The following is a 17,475-nucleotide window of genomic DNA, read 5'->3' on the forward strand; positions in this document are numbered from 1 at the left end:
TTTTGTTGCCTTCTCTGGAGCTGCAGCAGCAATGTCTGTGTGCAGAGCTGGGGCAGATCAGTGCTGGCACAGCAGCTGTGCCCAGCAGCAGCAGCAGCACTTGGTGTTGCCAGTGCTGCTCCCGTGGCCCTGCCCCGCTGCCCTGGTGGCCCTGGTGTTGCTGCAGGGCCTGAGTGCTCTCGGGGCCGGGCACAGTCCTGGGGGTGGCAGTGCCGGGGCTGCAGCAGGGACAGCCCATGAGCGCTGCTGGGGCAGCGCTGACGCCTCAGGCCAGGGCCGGGGGGCTCCAGGCTCCTTGCCCAGGCTCTCTCAAGAACACGGCCAGGCCAAGGCTCAGCACAGAAAACCCCCGTGAGCAGCCCCAGGCTGGCCGTGGGCAGGCTGGGTGCACACAGCATGGCTGGTGCTCTGCAAGGGCCCTGGGGGAGACGGGAAGGAGCAGCAGAGCAGGGGCTGATCCATCCCCAGTGCGCTGGACAGCCCAGGGCAGCGTCCCAGAGCGTCCTGATGGAGCTGCCAACAACATCCCCCCTCTGCAGCCCTGGCCTCTCCCCCAGCTCACACAGGTGCCGCATCCTTGCAGGCACAGCCACGGCAGCGCTGGCTCAGGAGCCCCTGTTTGCATTGCACACAGCAGGCGGGAGCACCCCCATGCTGCTGCTGTGGGGACATGAACCTGAGGGAGCATAAATGCCATCAGCCCCTGGGCCAGGAAGGGCTGGGGGACGCCAGGGAAACCACTCAGCTTTGTCCTGGCCTCTGCATTCAGCCAGAAAGTTTGTTCCCATCAGCTGGGAGTTTCCTGTCCCACTGCAGACGCTGTTGCTCAGAGCCAGGGCTGCCTGGCAGCCACCCCCAAACTGCCCGGAGCATTTCCTTTGCTTCTCCTTTGCTTTCTTTTTCCTTCCCTAGTACATATTTCTTCCCATTGCCCACTACTGTTCCCTCCCCTGCAAACAGCCCATCCCTGTTTGCCCTTTCCTGTCTGGCCCCACTCCCCATCCCAGTTCCTGACTTGGCACCATGGGAATGGCCCTTGGGGAGCAGGATCATCCCACAAGTGCTGCAGGAATTGTCTGCAGGCTCCTGCAGTGCCTCGTGCTGCTCCCTTGCCAGAGGCAGCCCAGGCCAGGGGGGCACATCTGGGCTGCTGTGTCTGGCTGTGGGGCTGCCTGTTCTGGGCAGTGAGGAGGGGCTGCAGAGGCTCTGCAGGACTGACAGGATGGGCTTTGGGGCTGTGAGGAGAAGCTGAGGGACCTGGGCTGCTGGAGCTTCTGAAGAGGCGGCCCAGGGCTCCTCCTGCAACTGCTCCAAGGGTGGTTTCAGAGAATCCCAGAATCAACAAGGCTGGAAAAGACCTTGGAGATCATCAAGTCCAACCAGTGCCCTGACACTGCCTTGTGTCCCGTGAGCCTCCTCTTCTCCAGGATAAACAACCCCAGCTCCCTCAGCCGCTCCTCAAAGGAATTGTGCTCCTGACCCCTCACCAGCCTTGTTGCCCTTCTCTGGACACGCTCCAGCCCCTCCAGGTCCTTCCTAAATTGGGGGGCCCAGAACTGGACACAGCACTCGAGGTGCTGCCCAACCAGTGCTGAGCACAGGGGAAGAATCACTGCCCTGCTCCTGCTAGCCACTCCATTCCTGATCCAGGCCAGGAGCCATTGGCCTTCTTGGCCACCTGGGCACACTGCTGGCTCATGTCCAGCCTGCTGTCCATCAGTCCCTGCAGGTCCCTTTCTGCCTGGCTGCTGTCCAGCCACTCTGTCCCCAGCCTGTAGCGCTGCAGGGGTTGTTGTGGCCAAAGTGCAGGACCCGGCACATGGACTTGTTAAACCTCACCTGGTTGGATTTGGGCCCTGGATCCAGCCTATCCAGGGCCCTGTGCAGAGCTGTCCAGCAGATCCATACTCACAGCCAGCTTGGTGTCATCTGCAAATTTGCTGATGTTGGACTCAATCCCCTCATCCAGATCATCCATGCAGACATTGAAATCCACGCTGGCTGGCTCTGATGCCTCGGCCATCCTGTGGGTGCCCTGTGATGGCACTCAGGGTGATCTGTTCCAGAACCTTGCCGGGCACCGAGGTCAGGCTGACAGGCCTGGAGTTCCCCAGATCCTCCTCCCAGCCCTTCTTGGGGATGGGCTCACACTGGCACCTCCAGTGCTCTGGGACCTCCCTGGGGAGCCTGGACTGATGGTAAATGATGGAGAGCAGCTTGGGGAGCTCATCCACCAGCTCCCTCATCCCCCTAGGATGGATCCCATCTGATCCCATACACCTGGGAGAATCTGAGTGGCCCAGCAGGTCACCAGCTGCTTCCTCCTGGATTAGGGGCTGTTCTGCTCTCTGTGCCCAACTACCAGCTTAGGAGAACTCTTGTCCTGAGGACAACCTGTCCTAATATTGAAAATTGGTGCAAATAAGGTGTTAAGTAGCTTGGCCTTTTCCTTATCTTTCGTTACTATATTCTCCACTGCATCCAGTAAAGAGTAGAGGTTCTCCTTATCCTACCTTTTGTTATAAATCTTTTATAAGAACATGTTTTATTCTTTTTACAAAGGCTGCCATGATAAGCTCTAATTGAGATTTCACCTCTCAACTTCTCTTTCTGCATGGCATAACAACATCCTTAAACACTTCCTGAGTTGCTGGTCCTTTTTTCCCTTGAGTTCGCACAAAAGCTCCATGGGCAGTCAGGGCAGTCATTTTCCTCACCAGCTCATCTTTGGCCACAGTGGCACAGGCTGCTCCTTCCCCCTTAAGATTACTTGCGTGAAATGTGTCCATCCACCCTGGACCCCTTTGTTTTTAAGGGCTGTTTCCCATTAAAAAATCAGTACCTGATTCAGTACTCCCCAAATCTGCATCCTAAATAGGCCAAAGTCTGCCCTTCCTAATTCCAGTGTGGAAGTTTTGTTGCTGCCCCTCCTTCTTTCACAGAACATTGAAAACTTGATTATTTCATGGTCACTGTGCCCCAGGCAGCCTCCGACCCCCACATCTGCCACGAGCCCTTCTCTGTTTGTGAGCAGCAGGAGACAGAGCTTTCCTTGGCAGTGGAGTGTTACCAAAAATTTGGTAAAACAGAAAACTCCTTCACACCAATGCAGCATTAAGAAGCAGCATTCTTTATTCAGCCGGGTGCACGGGGGATAGCTCCTCCCAAAGCCGAGCATGCTGAGTACAGGAAAGTTTCTGTTCATATTCTGTATTTTGCACACATATTCATTGATTGTCCTGGACTAAACACATATCTGATAATCATTTCCCCAGAATCATAACATATTTCCCCTCCCCTTTACCCATGCTCTCTTCTGTCCTGGGGGTCTCTCTGGTGGTCCCTGGTGGTTGTGGACCCCAATGTTCTAGTGGGCCTGGCTGAGCTGGCAGGACACTGAGGCTGGTGAACTTCCAGTTCCCCTTCTGACACAATGGGCATTGTGTGGTTTCCATAGGCCTGGGGTTTTGGAGAACAAGCTCCAGGTGTCAGCTCACCTGGTGGAGACAATTTATCATCTGGTAACATGAGGTCACAGAGTGGGCTAAGACATCCCATGAGTGATCTATGACAGAATGGTCCATGACATCATAGAGTGGGTTATGTGAGGCTATCAAGAAGCTTTGACATCATAGGCCATCTCTGTGACATCTCAGAGCAGGCTGTGACATCACAGAGGGGCTGTGTGACATCCCAGGAGGGCTGTCTGAGGTCACTGGGTTGGTCACTCCGCCCCAGCTCCCCCTCACAGTTTCTCCCAACAAGTCCAATGCTGTTCATGCCCAGCGGGGTCCCTGTCCCCCGGTATCCCCCTGGTTCACCTGGAGCCACAGCCTCCACCAAAGGATGTTCCACAGGATCCACCCCTGAGCCTGACATGGGGAAAAGGGGCCAGGGCTGTGTGACCAGGACATCAAGGGCATGGATTATCCAGGTCCCTGTGGCCTGGGTTGGGTTCCCCAGGGCAGGAAAGATGTCTGGCAGCTGGAGCAGGGTTAGGGAAGGGCCTCCAAGGTGGGGCTGGAGCCCTTGGGCTGTGAGCAGAGGCTGAGGGAGCTGGGCTTGTCCAGCCCCGAGCAGGGAAGGCTGAGGGGCTCCTCATCCCAGCCTGGCAGTGCCAGCGAGGAGGGGATGGAGAACACAGAGCCAGGCTCTTCACCGGGGGCCAGGTGGGAGACAGAAGCCAAATGCAGTCTGACCTCCCTTCTCCATCCACCACTGACAGCTTTGGAAATCAGGAATTGTTTGAGCTGTTTTGCCTCCACTCCAGGACGAGCATCCTGATACAAGAACTTAATTGTGTTTATATCTATCACAGAACCACATTTGTCTAAAATTAGTTTTAGTATGCAAGTCACTTGTGGATGGTGGACTCATCAGACACTGCTGGGACGTTGCACATTGCTCAGGGAAGAGTGTGATTGTTATTGAATTGTGTCCTGTTCAACCATGGTCTGTTGGCCATGAAGAGAAACTTTCTGTGCCTCTGAGTCTCACCAGGTCCTGACCCCCAAAGGACACAAACCTGATGAGTTGTGGTTCCCATTCCAGTGGTGGCACTTGGACCTCCCTCCATCCCCAGAGCAGAGCTCCCTTGTCCCAGAAAGTCCCTGGCAAAGGAGGGATGAAGGAAACAGGACAGGCTGTGGGGATCAGGGGCAGGGCACAGCCAGAGAGAAGAATGACTTTTGCATTTGATGGAGCTGTGCCTTCCCTTGGCTTTGTTGGCTGACAAGAAATGAACATCCCTCTGTGTCTGGAGCAGCTCATTCTCCAAGGAAAGCAGGGGGAGTTGGAGCCAAGGAGCTGAAACCTGCAGGTGCAGCCTGGGCTGGAGGGAGCTCAGATTTGCACAAGGCTGCTCTGAGTGCCAGGGCTTGGATGGGGGAGATGGTGGGGTGGGGGTAGGGACAGAGTCAGATTGATTGTCAGCCATGAAGGGTCTTGATTTTCATATCTGTTCCAACTGCATGAGGAGGTACTTGGATTCAGTGTCAATTGGAGATTGAACTTATCAATGAATTAACAGAAAAAAAAAAACCAACAGGACCTGAAAAACCTTATCTCACTGTCTTTTTAAATATAGTGTATTCACTTGGAATAGACTTCTGAAATTGGTCTAATTTTCCACAAAACATTTTAATGCTTACATTATTCCCAGAGGCTTGGCTTGTTAACCTGTTCTGAACGTTAATGAGCTCTGGGACACTGAATTCCTGAACTGAAGAGCTGGAGGCTCAAGAAGCCTCTGGAGCAGTAAAATTCAGCAGCAGCCTCCAAGTTGCTGAGGATGTCAGCAGCTCCCACTGAGGCCATCCCTGCCCAGAGACCGTGGGGGAATGGGCAGACAAGGAGAGCGTCCCTGGGGCTGGGGCAGCAGAACTCAGAGGCACCAGCGGCTCCAGCTGGGAAATGGAGTGTGGAATGTGGCTGTGAAAGCCCTGCCTGGGCTGTGCCAAGCAGGACACACAAGCCCTGACTCCCATCCCCCAAACAACTCTCTCAAGGAGACATTTAAGAGGAATTGCAATTGTTTGTGTCCTCTGAGTTGGATGCACTGGAGAAATACCAATAAGAGATTCTCAGGAGCTCCAAACAACAAAACAGCCCTAACTGGGAACTTTAGAAAACCAGAGAAACTTTGGCAAAAGGTTTAATATAACATTTAATTCACACAAAACACTTCTCAAAGCATTAACTTGGCCCATTCGACTTCACAAACTCTAAGTCTGTTCAATTTTAAGTTACTCAAAATTTTCAAGAGGACAGAAATAGAAGTAGACAAAGAAAGAGAGAAAAATAAGATTTAGAGAAGAACACACACAGAGCTACCAACTCATAGATTCCAGTGGCATTCAGATAGAAATTCCAAGAGGAGGTAGGGTCAAGATGTGTGCTTGCCTTGTGGTCAGCCTTAAATACCCCTTGGTGTTCCTGGGCCCTTCCCCAGGTGGGACTTGGGGTCATTTGGTCACTCAGGAGCTGGGCTGGGGGCTCCAGAGGTGGCTGTGGAGCATTGCCTGTGCTGTGCCAGGGACTGGCAGACACTGCTGGGCTGGGATAGAGGCTCTGGGGGGATTGGGGTTCCAGGGCAGGGCAGGGCTGGGGTTCCAGGGCAGGGCAAGGCTGGACCTGCCCCTTCCTCCCCACACATGAAATGTTTCCAGCCAACAATCTCCTCCAGGCTGTCACAACAGGCAATGTTGGAGGTGAAATCCCAGTTCTGGCCATGGGCACCTGCAGGAGAAGGACAGTTCTTTTCCATATGAATGAAAGCCCCAAGTCTTGGCTCATTTCTGGTTTGATTGCCTGGATTTTGTTTGGTTTTGTTGTTTCTTTGTTTCCTTGGTGTGCCTGCAGTGTCCAGTCAGGAGCAGAGTGACTCTTGCCAAGGAACTTTGTGGTGCTGTCGCTTAATATTAAATCTGGTTTTTGCTGATCCCTTGCTGGGGATTTTTTCAGCGCTCTCAAGCCCTCATTGGTAACAGGGTGAAGGAGCCCTGGCCCAGGCTCTGGCCCTGGGGGACACGGGGACGCTGCCTGAGGGTTCCTGTCCCCCTGTCCCACCCCCCACAGCCCCAGCCCCCGTCCCCGTGTCAGGCTCTGGGGTCGATCTCGTGGAACATCCTCTGGGGGAGGCTGCGGCGCCGGGGGCGGGGGGACCTGGGGGGACAGGGGACCCCTCTGTGCACGAGCAGCGATGGACTTCTCTGGGGGAACTGGGAGGGGGGGCCGGGGTAGAGTGACCTCCCCAGTGACCTCACACAGCCCCTGTGAGGTCACACAACCCCTGTGATGTCACACAGCTGCCCTGTAATGTCACACAGCCCACTCTGAGAGGTAACAGGCCACCTGTGATTTCAGACAGGTGCCCTGTTGATGTCACAGCCTGCTCTTTGAGGTCCCAGTCTGCTCTGTGATATCACAAAATCTGCCCTGTGATGTCACAGCCCAGCCTGTGATGTCACAGCCCAGCCTGTGATGTCACAGACACCCTGTGATGTCACAGCCAGCTCTATGATGTCACAGCTACCTTTGTGATGTTATGCAGCCTCGCTGTGATGTCACAGCCTGCTCTGTGATGTCACACAATCACAGAATCACAGAATTGCTGGGTTGGAAGAGACCTTTAAGATCATCAAGTCCAGCCCATGCCCTAACACCACCTCAGCTAAACCATGGCACTGAGTGCCACATCCAGTCTTTGTTTAAACACATCCCATGATGGTGACTCCACCACCTCCCTGGACAGACAATTCCAGTAATATATCACCCTTTCCATAAAAAACTTTTTTCCTAATATCCAACCTAAATTTCCCTTGGTGCAGCTTAAGACGCTGTCCTCTGGTCCTGTCAGTTGCTGTGAGGAGAGAGGCCGACCTCTACCTGACTGTAGCCACCTTTCAAGGAGTATGGAGAGTGATAAGGTCATCCCTGAATCTCCTCCATGATAAATGACCCCGCTCTCTCAGGCATTCCTCATAGGTCTTGTGTTCCAGACCCCTCATCAGCCTTGTTGCCCATCTCAGTATAAACTGTTCCATGACCTTACCGGGTACAGAGATCAGGCTGACTGGCCTGTAATTACCAGGATCCTCCTTCCCACCCTTGCTTTGAATGGGCGTCACATTGGGCAGCTTCCAGTCATCTGGGACCTCACCAGTGAGCCAGGGCTGCTGGTAAATGATGGAGAGCGGCTTGGCAAGCTCATCTGACAGCTCCCTCATCACCCTGGGGAGGATCCCATCTGGTCCCATGGATTTATGAACATCCAAGCAGCTCAGAAGTTCTCTGATGGCCTCCTCTTGGACAACAGTGTCCCACTCTGCTCCGTGGCAACATCAACCAGCCCAGGAGGAGAGTTGTCCTGAAGGCAAATTGTCTTCTCACTAAAAACTGAGGCAAAAAAAATGGTGTTGAGCACCTCTGCATTCTCCTCATCTGCAGTTATTAAATTCCCTTCCACATCTAATAAAGAAAAAAGGTTGTTCTTACCCTTCCTTTTACCATTGATATATTTGAAAAAATATTTTTATTAGCCTTTACAGAAGCTGCTATTTTAAGTTCAAACTGAGCTTTGGCCTCCCTAATTTCTTCCCTTCATGCCCTAGAAAGTCCTTTAAATACTACCTGAGAGACCTGACCCTCCTTCCAAAGATGATACATCCTCTTTTTATTCCTAAGTTCCTTCAAAACCTCCTTTCCCATCCACACTGGATGTTTGCCTAGTCGACTCGTCTTTTGGCACACAGGGACAGTGTGTTCCTGTGCCCTCGAGATCTCTGTTTTGAAGCTCGCCCACCTTTCCTGAACGCCTTTGTTTTCAAGGGCTGCTTCCCAAGGAACTCTCTGAATAAGTCTCCTAAGTAGACCAAAGTCTGCCCTCCAAAGTCCAATGTAAAAGTCTTATTAGTGTTCCTCCTGACTTCACCATGAGAATTCTATAATTTCAAGATCACTGTGCCCCAAGTGACCTCCAACCACCACATCTCCCACCAGCCCATCTCTATTTACAAACAACAGATCTAACATAGTCCCTCTCCTGGTGGGCTCACTCACCAGCTGCGACAAAAAATTGTCCTCCACAAACTCTAAAAATTTCCTGGACTGCCTCTTTTCAGCTGTATTGAGTTCCCAGCAGATGTCCAGCAGGTTGAAGTCGCCTACAAGGACAAGGGCTGATGATCCTGAATCATTCTCTAGCTGCTTATAGAATGAGTTGTCCACCTCTTCTTCCCGGTTGGGTGGACGATAACAGACTCCCAGTAGGATGTCAGCCTTGTCGGCCTTCCCCCTAAGTCTCACCCATAGACATTCAACTCCATCATCATTAGTTTCAACACCCACAGCAGCAAAACCCTGCCTAATGTAAAAGGCCACCCCTCCACCTCTTCTCCCTTTCCTGTCTCTCCTGAAGAGCTTGCAGCCATCCAGTGCAGTGCTCCAGCCATGTGAGTCGTCCCACCCTGTTTCTGTGATGGCAATTACATCACAGCTCTGCTGCTGCACCATGGCCTCCAGCTCTTCTTGTTTGTTACCCATGCTGTGTGCATTGGTGTACATGCACCTCAGCTGGGCTGCTGATTTCACCCCTAACTCAGGCTTACCACCCACGAGCCTGCTTCCAGACAAACCAGCTGCATCTCCCTCCCTCTTCAGACCTAGTTTAAAGCCCTCTCAACAAGTTCTGCCAGTTCATGAGCTAAAATTCTTCTGCCCTTCACAGAAAGATGGAGCCCATCTGGTCCAAGGAGGCCAGGTGATGTAAAAGTTTCCCCATGATTAAAGAATACCAAATTTTGTCGATGACACCAACCCTTGAGCCACTCGTTGATAATGTGAGCTCTCCTATTGCTTTCAGCGTTTTTCTCAGACTCCCAAGGGACTGAGGAAAAGACTGTGTGTGCCCCTGTCCTATTAACCACCTGACCCAATGCCCTAAAGTCCCTTTTAATTGCCCTGACACTCCTCTTTTCAATCTCATCACTGCCAGCCTGGGGTATCAGCAGTGGGCAATAATCAGAGGGCTGAATCAGCCCAGGCAGTGTGTCAGTGATATCCCGTACCCGGGCCCCAGGGAGGCAGCAGACCTCTCTGTGGGGTGGGTCTGGTCGACATATGGGGCCCTCTGTTCCCCTCAGGAGGGAGTCACCCACCACGATTACCCTTCTTTCCTTTTTGATGTTAGAGGTGCTGATCTGTCTCACAGATGAATCATAATTGGGAGGTTCACTGGGCAGATAATTTTCTTCTAAACCATCTGGCTGACTCTCCAGATCCAGGGGATCATACCGAATCTGAAGTGGCACCTGGCTTGAGAGAGGGGGTTGGGAGGGATTTTTATTATCACCTCCTCGAGTAGGTATGCACTCCCACTCCCTTCATCAGCCAGGTGTCCTTCTGTAGCCTGACAGTGGGAGGAGTGGGAGACAGCGGGAACCAAGGATAGCATTGCTGCACTGCCAGACCTCATGGAACCAAGGATCCATTGGGACACTGCAGGGCCCTGGGGCACCACGGTGCCATTGTGACACTGCAGGGCCCAAGGATCCAAGGGACTTTGTGACACCAGAGGGACATTGTGACACTGGGAGGCCTCATGGAATCATGGAGACCATTGGGACACTCTGGGGCCTCATGGAACCGTGGTGACACCAAGTTGTCTGGGGGTGTTGATCTGCTGGAAGGCAGGAGGGCTCTGCACAGGGCCCTGGAAAGGCTGGATCCAGGGCCCAAATCCAACAAGGTGAGGTTTAACAAGTCCAAGTGCCAGGTCCTGCACTTTGGCCACAACAACCACTGCAGCGCTACAGGCTGGGGACAGAGTGGCTGGACAGCAGCCAGGCAGAAAGGGACCTGCAGGGACTGATGGACAGCAGGCTGGACATGAGCCAGCAGTGTGCCCAGGTGGACAAGAAGGCCAATGGCTCCTGGCCTGGATCAGGAACTGTGTGGCCAGCAGGAGCAGGGCAGTGATTCTTCCCCTGTGCTCAGCACTGGTTGGGCAGCACCTCGAGTGCAGTGTCCAGTTCTGTGCCCCCCAATTTAGGAAGGACCTGGAGGGGCTGGAGCGTGTCCAGAGAAGGGCAACAAGGCTGGTGAGTGGTCAGGAGCACGAGTCCTGTGAGGAGCGGCTGAGAGAGCTGGGGTTGTTTATCCTGGAGAAGAGGAGGCTCAGGGGAGACAAGGCAGTGTCAGGGCACAGGTTGGACCTGATGATCTCCAAGGTCTTTTCCAGCCTTGCTGATTCTGTGATTCTCTGAAACCACCCTGGGAGCAGTTGCAGGAGGAGCCCTGGGCCTCCTCTTCAGAAGCTCCAGCAGCCCAGGTCCCTCAGCTTCTCCTCACAGCCCCAAAGCCCATCCTGTCAGTCCTGCAGAGCCTCTGCAGCCCCTCCTCACTGCCCAGAACAGGCAGCCCCACAGCCAGACACAGCAGCCCAGATGTGCCCCCCTGGCCTGGGGTGCCTCTGGCAAGGGAGCAGCACGAGGCACTGCAGGAGCCTGCAGACAATTCCTGCAGCACTTGTGGGATGATCCTGCTCCCCAAGGGCCATTCCCATGGTGCCAAGTCAGGAACTGCAATGGGGAGTAGGGCCAGAGAGGAAAGGGCAAACAGGGATGGGCTGTTTGCAGGGGAGGGAACAGGGATGGGCAATAGGAAGAAATATGCACTAGGGAAGGAAAAAGAAACCAAAGGTGAAGCCAAGGAAATGCTCAGGGCAGTCTGGGGGTGGCTGCCAGGCAGCCCTGGCTCTGAGCAACAGCGTCTGCAGTGGGACAGTAAACTCCCAGCTGCTGGGAACAGACTTTCTGGCTGACTGCAGAGGCCAGGACAAAGCTGAGTGCTTTCCCTGACAAAGAGAAGCCAAGTCTTGGTGCCCTGGGGCACAGCAGGGTCTGTGCCACCAAGGGCTGTCAGGAGACACCTTGTCCTGAGGCACTGGGGCCTCCTGGCACAGCCCCAGCCAGGCTGGGCACTGTCACCCCCTTGTCCTGCCCTTACATCCCCCCCTAGCCCACATCCCAGTGGCCTCAAGGATCTGCTGGAAGGAGTCCCTGGGGAGCCTTGCTCAGGAATGGCCCTGGGGGCTCCTTCCTGCTCCCAGGGACTGCAGGTTTTTCAAAGCACTTTGGCTTTGGCTTTTGCCTTGGAGTCTCTGAGAGCTTTGTGCAGTCATGGCCTCCAATTATCTGCTGTAATTAGTCCCTGGAGAGGCTTTGTCAGGAACAACACTCAGTGGGGCTTATGAATGCTTTGAGATACTCAAGTTTTGTAAATTACTTTGGATTTTCCTTTCCATACTGAGAGGTTTTTGTGCTCTTTTGAGTCTCTGAGAGGTTTTTGTGCCATCCTGGCCTCCAGTTCTCTCCTCCTAGGAGTCCATGAGGAGCCTGTGTTGGGGATGGACCTCAGTGGGTCCCATTAATGCTTCGAGAAACTTTGGGTTTTTACTCTGACTTTGACTCCTGGAAAGGTTTGTGCCATCTCCTCTCGGGCCCTGAGGTTCCAGGGCTCAGCTCCAAATGCACCACGGGGCTCATGAGGAACAAACAAATCCTGAGAAACCATGGCTGTGCCTTGATTTCCCTCTTGTCTGAGGCAGTTCATCAGGAAGATTTTGTATTGGCTTTGCTTCGCCAATTTGAGATTTCTTGGCCAATGTGTTAATTACTGTGGTGGGTTCAGTGTTGGCTAATTACCAGGGCACTCACTAGAATATACTTACTAATTTCTTGCTCTGAGATAGGATTAGGAGAAAGGCAAAGTGGGCTCAAAACTCTAAAAGGGTATAAAGAAATGTTTATTAATAGTAAATTAAATAAAGATTAATAAGAATCAGAACAAAACTTTCAGAACACTTCCTCTCTCCATACAACCTGACAATGTAAAGAGACAAAACATAAAATTTTCCATCAGTTTACAACCTCTAGAATAGTCTTTTTTCAGTTCACTTAGGGAGAGAAGTTCCTCTTGTAAATGTTATGGAGACTTCTCTAAAAGACAACAGTTATCTCAAGGCTTTTCATTTCCATGCATACCAGCTGCCTGCAATGGTGAAGTCCCTCCCATTTTTCACAGCTTTTCCCACAGCTGTGTTTATGGGCCATGTCAACTTATGAAGTATTAGTTTACAGATGAGCTGTTTAAGAGCAAAGGTTCTCTTCATTTATATCTGAAATCATCTTCATCTCTGGAAAAAGAAGTCTTCTTCTCTCCCTGGATCCACAGGGTCTCATCACTCTGCTGTCTTTCATTGTTCAAACTTCCCATGGGATCACAGCTACTTCAACATTTCCTTACATTAGCATGGAGGCCTTTGCTGAATAAGTCATTTCCCAATTCTTTTCAATGTGTTATAGGGAAAAAGAGAGTCTGATGTATCAATTACATCCTTCTCCATAGCTTTACCAGAGGATTTCAGCCCCAAGATCAAGGCATCTCCTCATCCCTCCCATCTGGGACTCAACTTCCTCTTCACTGACCTCGGTGTCTTCATGTTGCTCCTGTGTGTGCCTGCACTTTGTCCTTTTCTCTCACTCGAGGGAGGATGGAAGCACTGGAAGAGTCAATATCTCACCAGGGGCCTGCAGATGGTTCCGTGACCCCGGCCGGGCTCGGTACTTGCGGCCGGAGCTGTTTTACCATGGAGTTTTCTGCAGCGGCTGCGCTGGGGCTGTGTCAGGCTGGGCCGCGCTGGGGCAGGGCCAGGATCTCAGCAGCCAGGCCAGAGCACAGCAGCAGCACGGCCGGGGCCCATGGCTTCTCCTCCCCTGCCCGCTGGTTGCGGGCGAACCCCAAGGGCGGCAGAACCTTGGCCGAGCCGGCCCGGCCCGGGGCTGCTCCTGGGGCCCGGCGGATCCTGGCTGGGCCCGGGCTGGCGGCGGGGCAGGGCTCGGTAGCGGCCAGATGTCAGCAACCGCAGCCACGGCCCGGCCCGGCCTCGGCCCCGCGGCCTCCCCTGCCCTGCCCGGCAGCCGATGGGGCCTGGCGGCTCCCTGGGAAGGGGCCCGGCCCCACGGCAGGAGCCGCCCGGCCTGGCCTGGCTGAGACGGGGGCTGGGCCGGCCTGGTCACCTCTTTGCTGGCCAGAAGGGAAACAGACCCAGCCAGGCTTCTCCATCTTTAACTTGTGTCTTCACAGAGGCGTGTGCAGTTTCCTTAGTGGTTTAACAGATTGTCAGCTCTCAAAGCTAATTACTGATTGTTTTTTCGTCAGACACCGAGGAAACTGCTATCAGCTTCTCTCAGGACATCACTTCTGTGATGCAAAACCACCACAACAGCACAGAGCACAGAGCTCCTTTGTCCGTATGTAGTGGTCGTGTGCCTGAGGCCTCAAAATCCCACCTTGGGAGATCTCTGGGTGCTCTCCAAGGTGTTTTCAAATGACAACATTCAGCTCATCATCTAAGAAAATCACCAGAGCACAGGGCCAGCCTGACCTGTCTGTCCTGGCTACTTTTGTCTGGGAGTGATCCTTGGATATACGGAATTTTGGAAGCCTACTTCTAATTTTTGCCATGGACCCTGGACATGAAGGCCAGGTTATTTTCCACAGGAAGGAAGGAACAGAGCCCCACAGTTTCCCCAGGTGGATGAGAGGTTACTGCCAGAGGTCAGCTAGAGCTGACAGGTTTTTTTCTGGGAGATACCTTTGCATAGAGGAAATTTTTTAGGGAGGATACCAATTTTGGCAATGGGCAGCTGAAAAGAGGGACAGTTCTTTCCCTTAGCAAGGAAAGCACAGAGCCCCAGTGCTCCAGGAGCTGATGAGAGGCAGCCCTTAACATTCCAAGATCAGCCAGAGCTGTCAGGTAGCCCCTGGGAGGCCAAGCCAGCCAGACCTGTTCCATGTTCCCTTGGTTCCATGAGGCCCCACAGTGTCCCAAAGTTCCCTTGCTTCCATGAAGCTCTGAGGTGTCACAATGCCCCCTTGGTGACACAAGGCCCTGAAGGGTCCTAATGGCCTCCATGGTTCCATCAGGCCCCACAGAGTCATAATGGTCTCTGGGTCCATGAAGCCCCGCTGTGTCACCATGGCCCCTTGGTTCCATGGGCTCCAGTGGTGCCACAATGATCCCCTTGCTTCCATGAGGTCCCCACCGTGTCACAGTGATCTCCATGGGAAGGAAAGAACCGAGCCCCAGTGTGGCAGGGGCAGCCACCAGAGGCCAAGGCCAGCCAGACATGACGGTACTGGCAGATTTTGCCTGGGAACAACCTTTGGATATAGGGAATTTTAGAAGTGGAATCCCAATTTCAGACATGGACACCTGGGGGAGGAGAAGCACAATTCTTTTCCATAGGAAGGAAAGCACAGAACACCGGTGTTTCAGGGGCAGATGAAAGGTGGCCACCATAGGCCTAAGGCAGCCAGACCTCTCTGTACTGGTAGCTTTTTTCTGAAAGCAACCCTTGGGTATAGGGAATTTGGGAGTTGGAACCGAAATTTCAGCCATTTCTGCAGAGATAAGAAGGACAGTTCTTTTCCATAGGAAGGAAAGCACAGAGCCCATGTGTTTCAAAAGCAGAAGAGGAGAGAGGTGGCTCCTGGGAGGCCAAGCCAGCCAGACCTGTTTGTCCTGGCAGCTTTTGTCATGAAGGGATCCTTGGATGTATGGAATTTGGGAGGAGGAATCTCAATTTTGACCATGGACACCTTGAGAAGAAGGACGGCTCTTTTCCATAGGAAGGAAAGCATCGAGCCCCAGTGTTTTGAGGCAGGTGAGAGGCAGTTCCCAAGAGGCCAAGGGCAGCCAAACCTTTAAGTCCTGGCTGCTTTCACTGGGGAGCAATCCTTGGATGTACGGAGTTTTGGAGGTGGAATCCCAATTTTGGCCATGGGCGCCTGGTCAGGATGGATGTTTTTTCCTATAGGAAAGAAAAGCACAAAATCCAAGTGTTCTGGAAGAAGATGAGAGGTGGCCACCCTGAGGCCAAGACAAACTTGTCTGTCCTGGCACCTTTCCTCTAGGGGCTATCCTTGGACACAGGGCATTTTGGAGGTTGAATCTCAGTTTTGCCCGTGTGTGCCTGGACAGGAAGAGGCGTTCTTTTCATTAGGAAGGAAAGCACAGAGCCCCAGTGTTTCAGAGGCACATGAGTGCCAACCCTCAGGAAACCAAGGCCAGCCAGACTTGTCTCCCCTGGCAGCTTTTGTCTGGGAGCTATCCTTGGATGTAGGGAATTCTGGAGGCAGATGCCCAATTTTGGCCATGGGTGCCTAGTTGAGAGGGATGTTTTTTTCCCATAAGAAAGAAAAGTACATGGTCCCAGTGTCTCAAAGGCAGATGAGAGGTGGCCCCTGGGTGGCCAGGGCAGCTAGACCCGTTTTTCCTGGCAGATTTCATGTGGGAACAATCCTTGCATATAAGGAAATTTGGAGAATGAATCCCAGTTTTGGCCCTGGGTCCCTGGAGGAGAAGGACAGTTCTCTCCCATAGGAAGGAAAGCCCAGAGCCCCAGTGCTTCAGGGGCAGGTGAGAAGCAGCCATCGACATGCCAAGGTCTGCTGGACCTCTCAGGTGGTCCCCAGGAGCCCCAGCCAGCCAGACCTGTTCCGTGTTCCCTTGGTTTCGTGTGTCCCCACAGTGTCACACTGGTCTGCTTGGTCCATGAGGCCCTGGAGTGTCACAATGTTCCCCTTGCTTCTGCAGTGTCGCAATGGCCCTGTGCTTCCATGGGGCCTTGCAATGTCACAATGGCTTCGTGGTTCCACAAAGCCTGATGTGTCACAGTGGCTCCTGGGCTCCATGCGCCCTCACTGTGTCACAACGGCTCCTCTGTGACACCGCGGGCTCCACAAGGTCACCATGGACCCTTGGTTCCTTGGGGCCCCCGTGTTCACAATGGTCTCCTTGATTCCATGGGGCAGCACAGTGTCACAGCTGACCCATGGCTCCATGAGATTCTGTAGTGTCACCGTGGTCGCTGTCAGAGGCTGGATGAGATCGATGTCCCCAGACACCTTGGGATGCTCGGAATGCCCGTGTGGGGCCAGGAGCGGGTCAGGCCTTGGTTTGTGGTGGGACAGAGCCCCGCCCCCAGCCCTGGCCTGGCACAGCTGTCAATCACATGGAAGGGGCGGTGCTAACCCAGCTCTGATTGGCCCAGCTGTCAGTCAATCACACAGCAGGCAGATCTGATTGGCCCAGCTGTCAATCAATCATACACCAGAAGCTGGTGCCTTCCCTGACTCTGATTGGGCAAGCAACTGGCAGTCCCACCCCAGGGGCGGGCCCATGAAGGCCCAGGGGTTTAAAAGCTGGAGCACGAGGCCAGCCCATGGTCTGGATCCTGCCTTCTCCTGGGGTTCCTCTGTTAATGATGCTGGAACCTGAGCAGTTTGTATCTATGTGTGTGTCTTTCTACAGATCTTCTGTCTTTCTGTTGTTCTCTATTTCTTCTTCTAATCCTACTTACCTGGAACATTTTTGGGTAACTTATCATCGTAAGGGTTAAAGGTTTTTAGGTAAAGTGGGCTAAGTTAACAAAGTAATGCTATGGTAAGAGTTTTATGCTGCAGTGGATGTTGTATGAAACCCTTTGCTCAAGTTCCTTGATTGTCTATATTTTGTCAGTAAAATTTTGTGTCATTTTGATCTCTTAGCTCTGTTGGTTAGAGCATGGTGCTGGTATCACCGAGGTTGTGGGTTCCATCTCTGTGTGGGCCATTCACTAAAGACCTGGGTCCCTTCCTACCAAGAATATCCTTTGCATCTGGCCATGGTGAGAATATCTGGTTGGTGTTTCTCCTGTACAACAAACTCGAATAAAGGAACCTTTGGTGACCCCCAGCATTTCAGTGTTCTGGGGTGTTACAGCCCTGCAGGCTCACAATGGCCTCTTGTTTCCATGAGGCCCCACAGTGTCACACTGGCCCCCTGGTTCCATGAGGATCTGGAGTGTCACACAGGTTTGTGACATTTGTCCTTGCTGCCCCTCAAATCCCACTGTTGAGAGCTGGCATGAA

The 17,475-nt window shown here is 53.1% G+C and overlaps 2 pseudogenes; one reads left to right on the plus strand and one right to left on the minus strand.

Annotated features, from left to right (window-relative positions):
- The window catches only part of LOC137464036 (zinc finger protein 208-like), a 1,110,012-nt pseudogene that overhangs the window by 980,744 nt on the left and 111,793 nt on the right, over positions 1–17,475 (minus strand).
- The window catches only part of LOC137464035 (zinc finger protein 850-like), a 1,110,255-nt pseudogene that overhangs the window by 972,325 nt on the left and 120,455 nt on the right, over positions 1–17,475 (plus strand).

This window comes from Anomalospiza imberbis, chromosome 35, assembly GCF_031753505.1.
Source record: "Anomalospiza imberbis isolate Cuckoo-Finch-1a 21T00152 chromosome 35, ASM3175350v1, whole genome shotgun sequence".
Lineage (NCBI taxonomy): Eukaryota > Metazoa > Chordata > Aves > Passeriformes > Viduidae > Anomalospiza > Anomalospiza imberbis.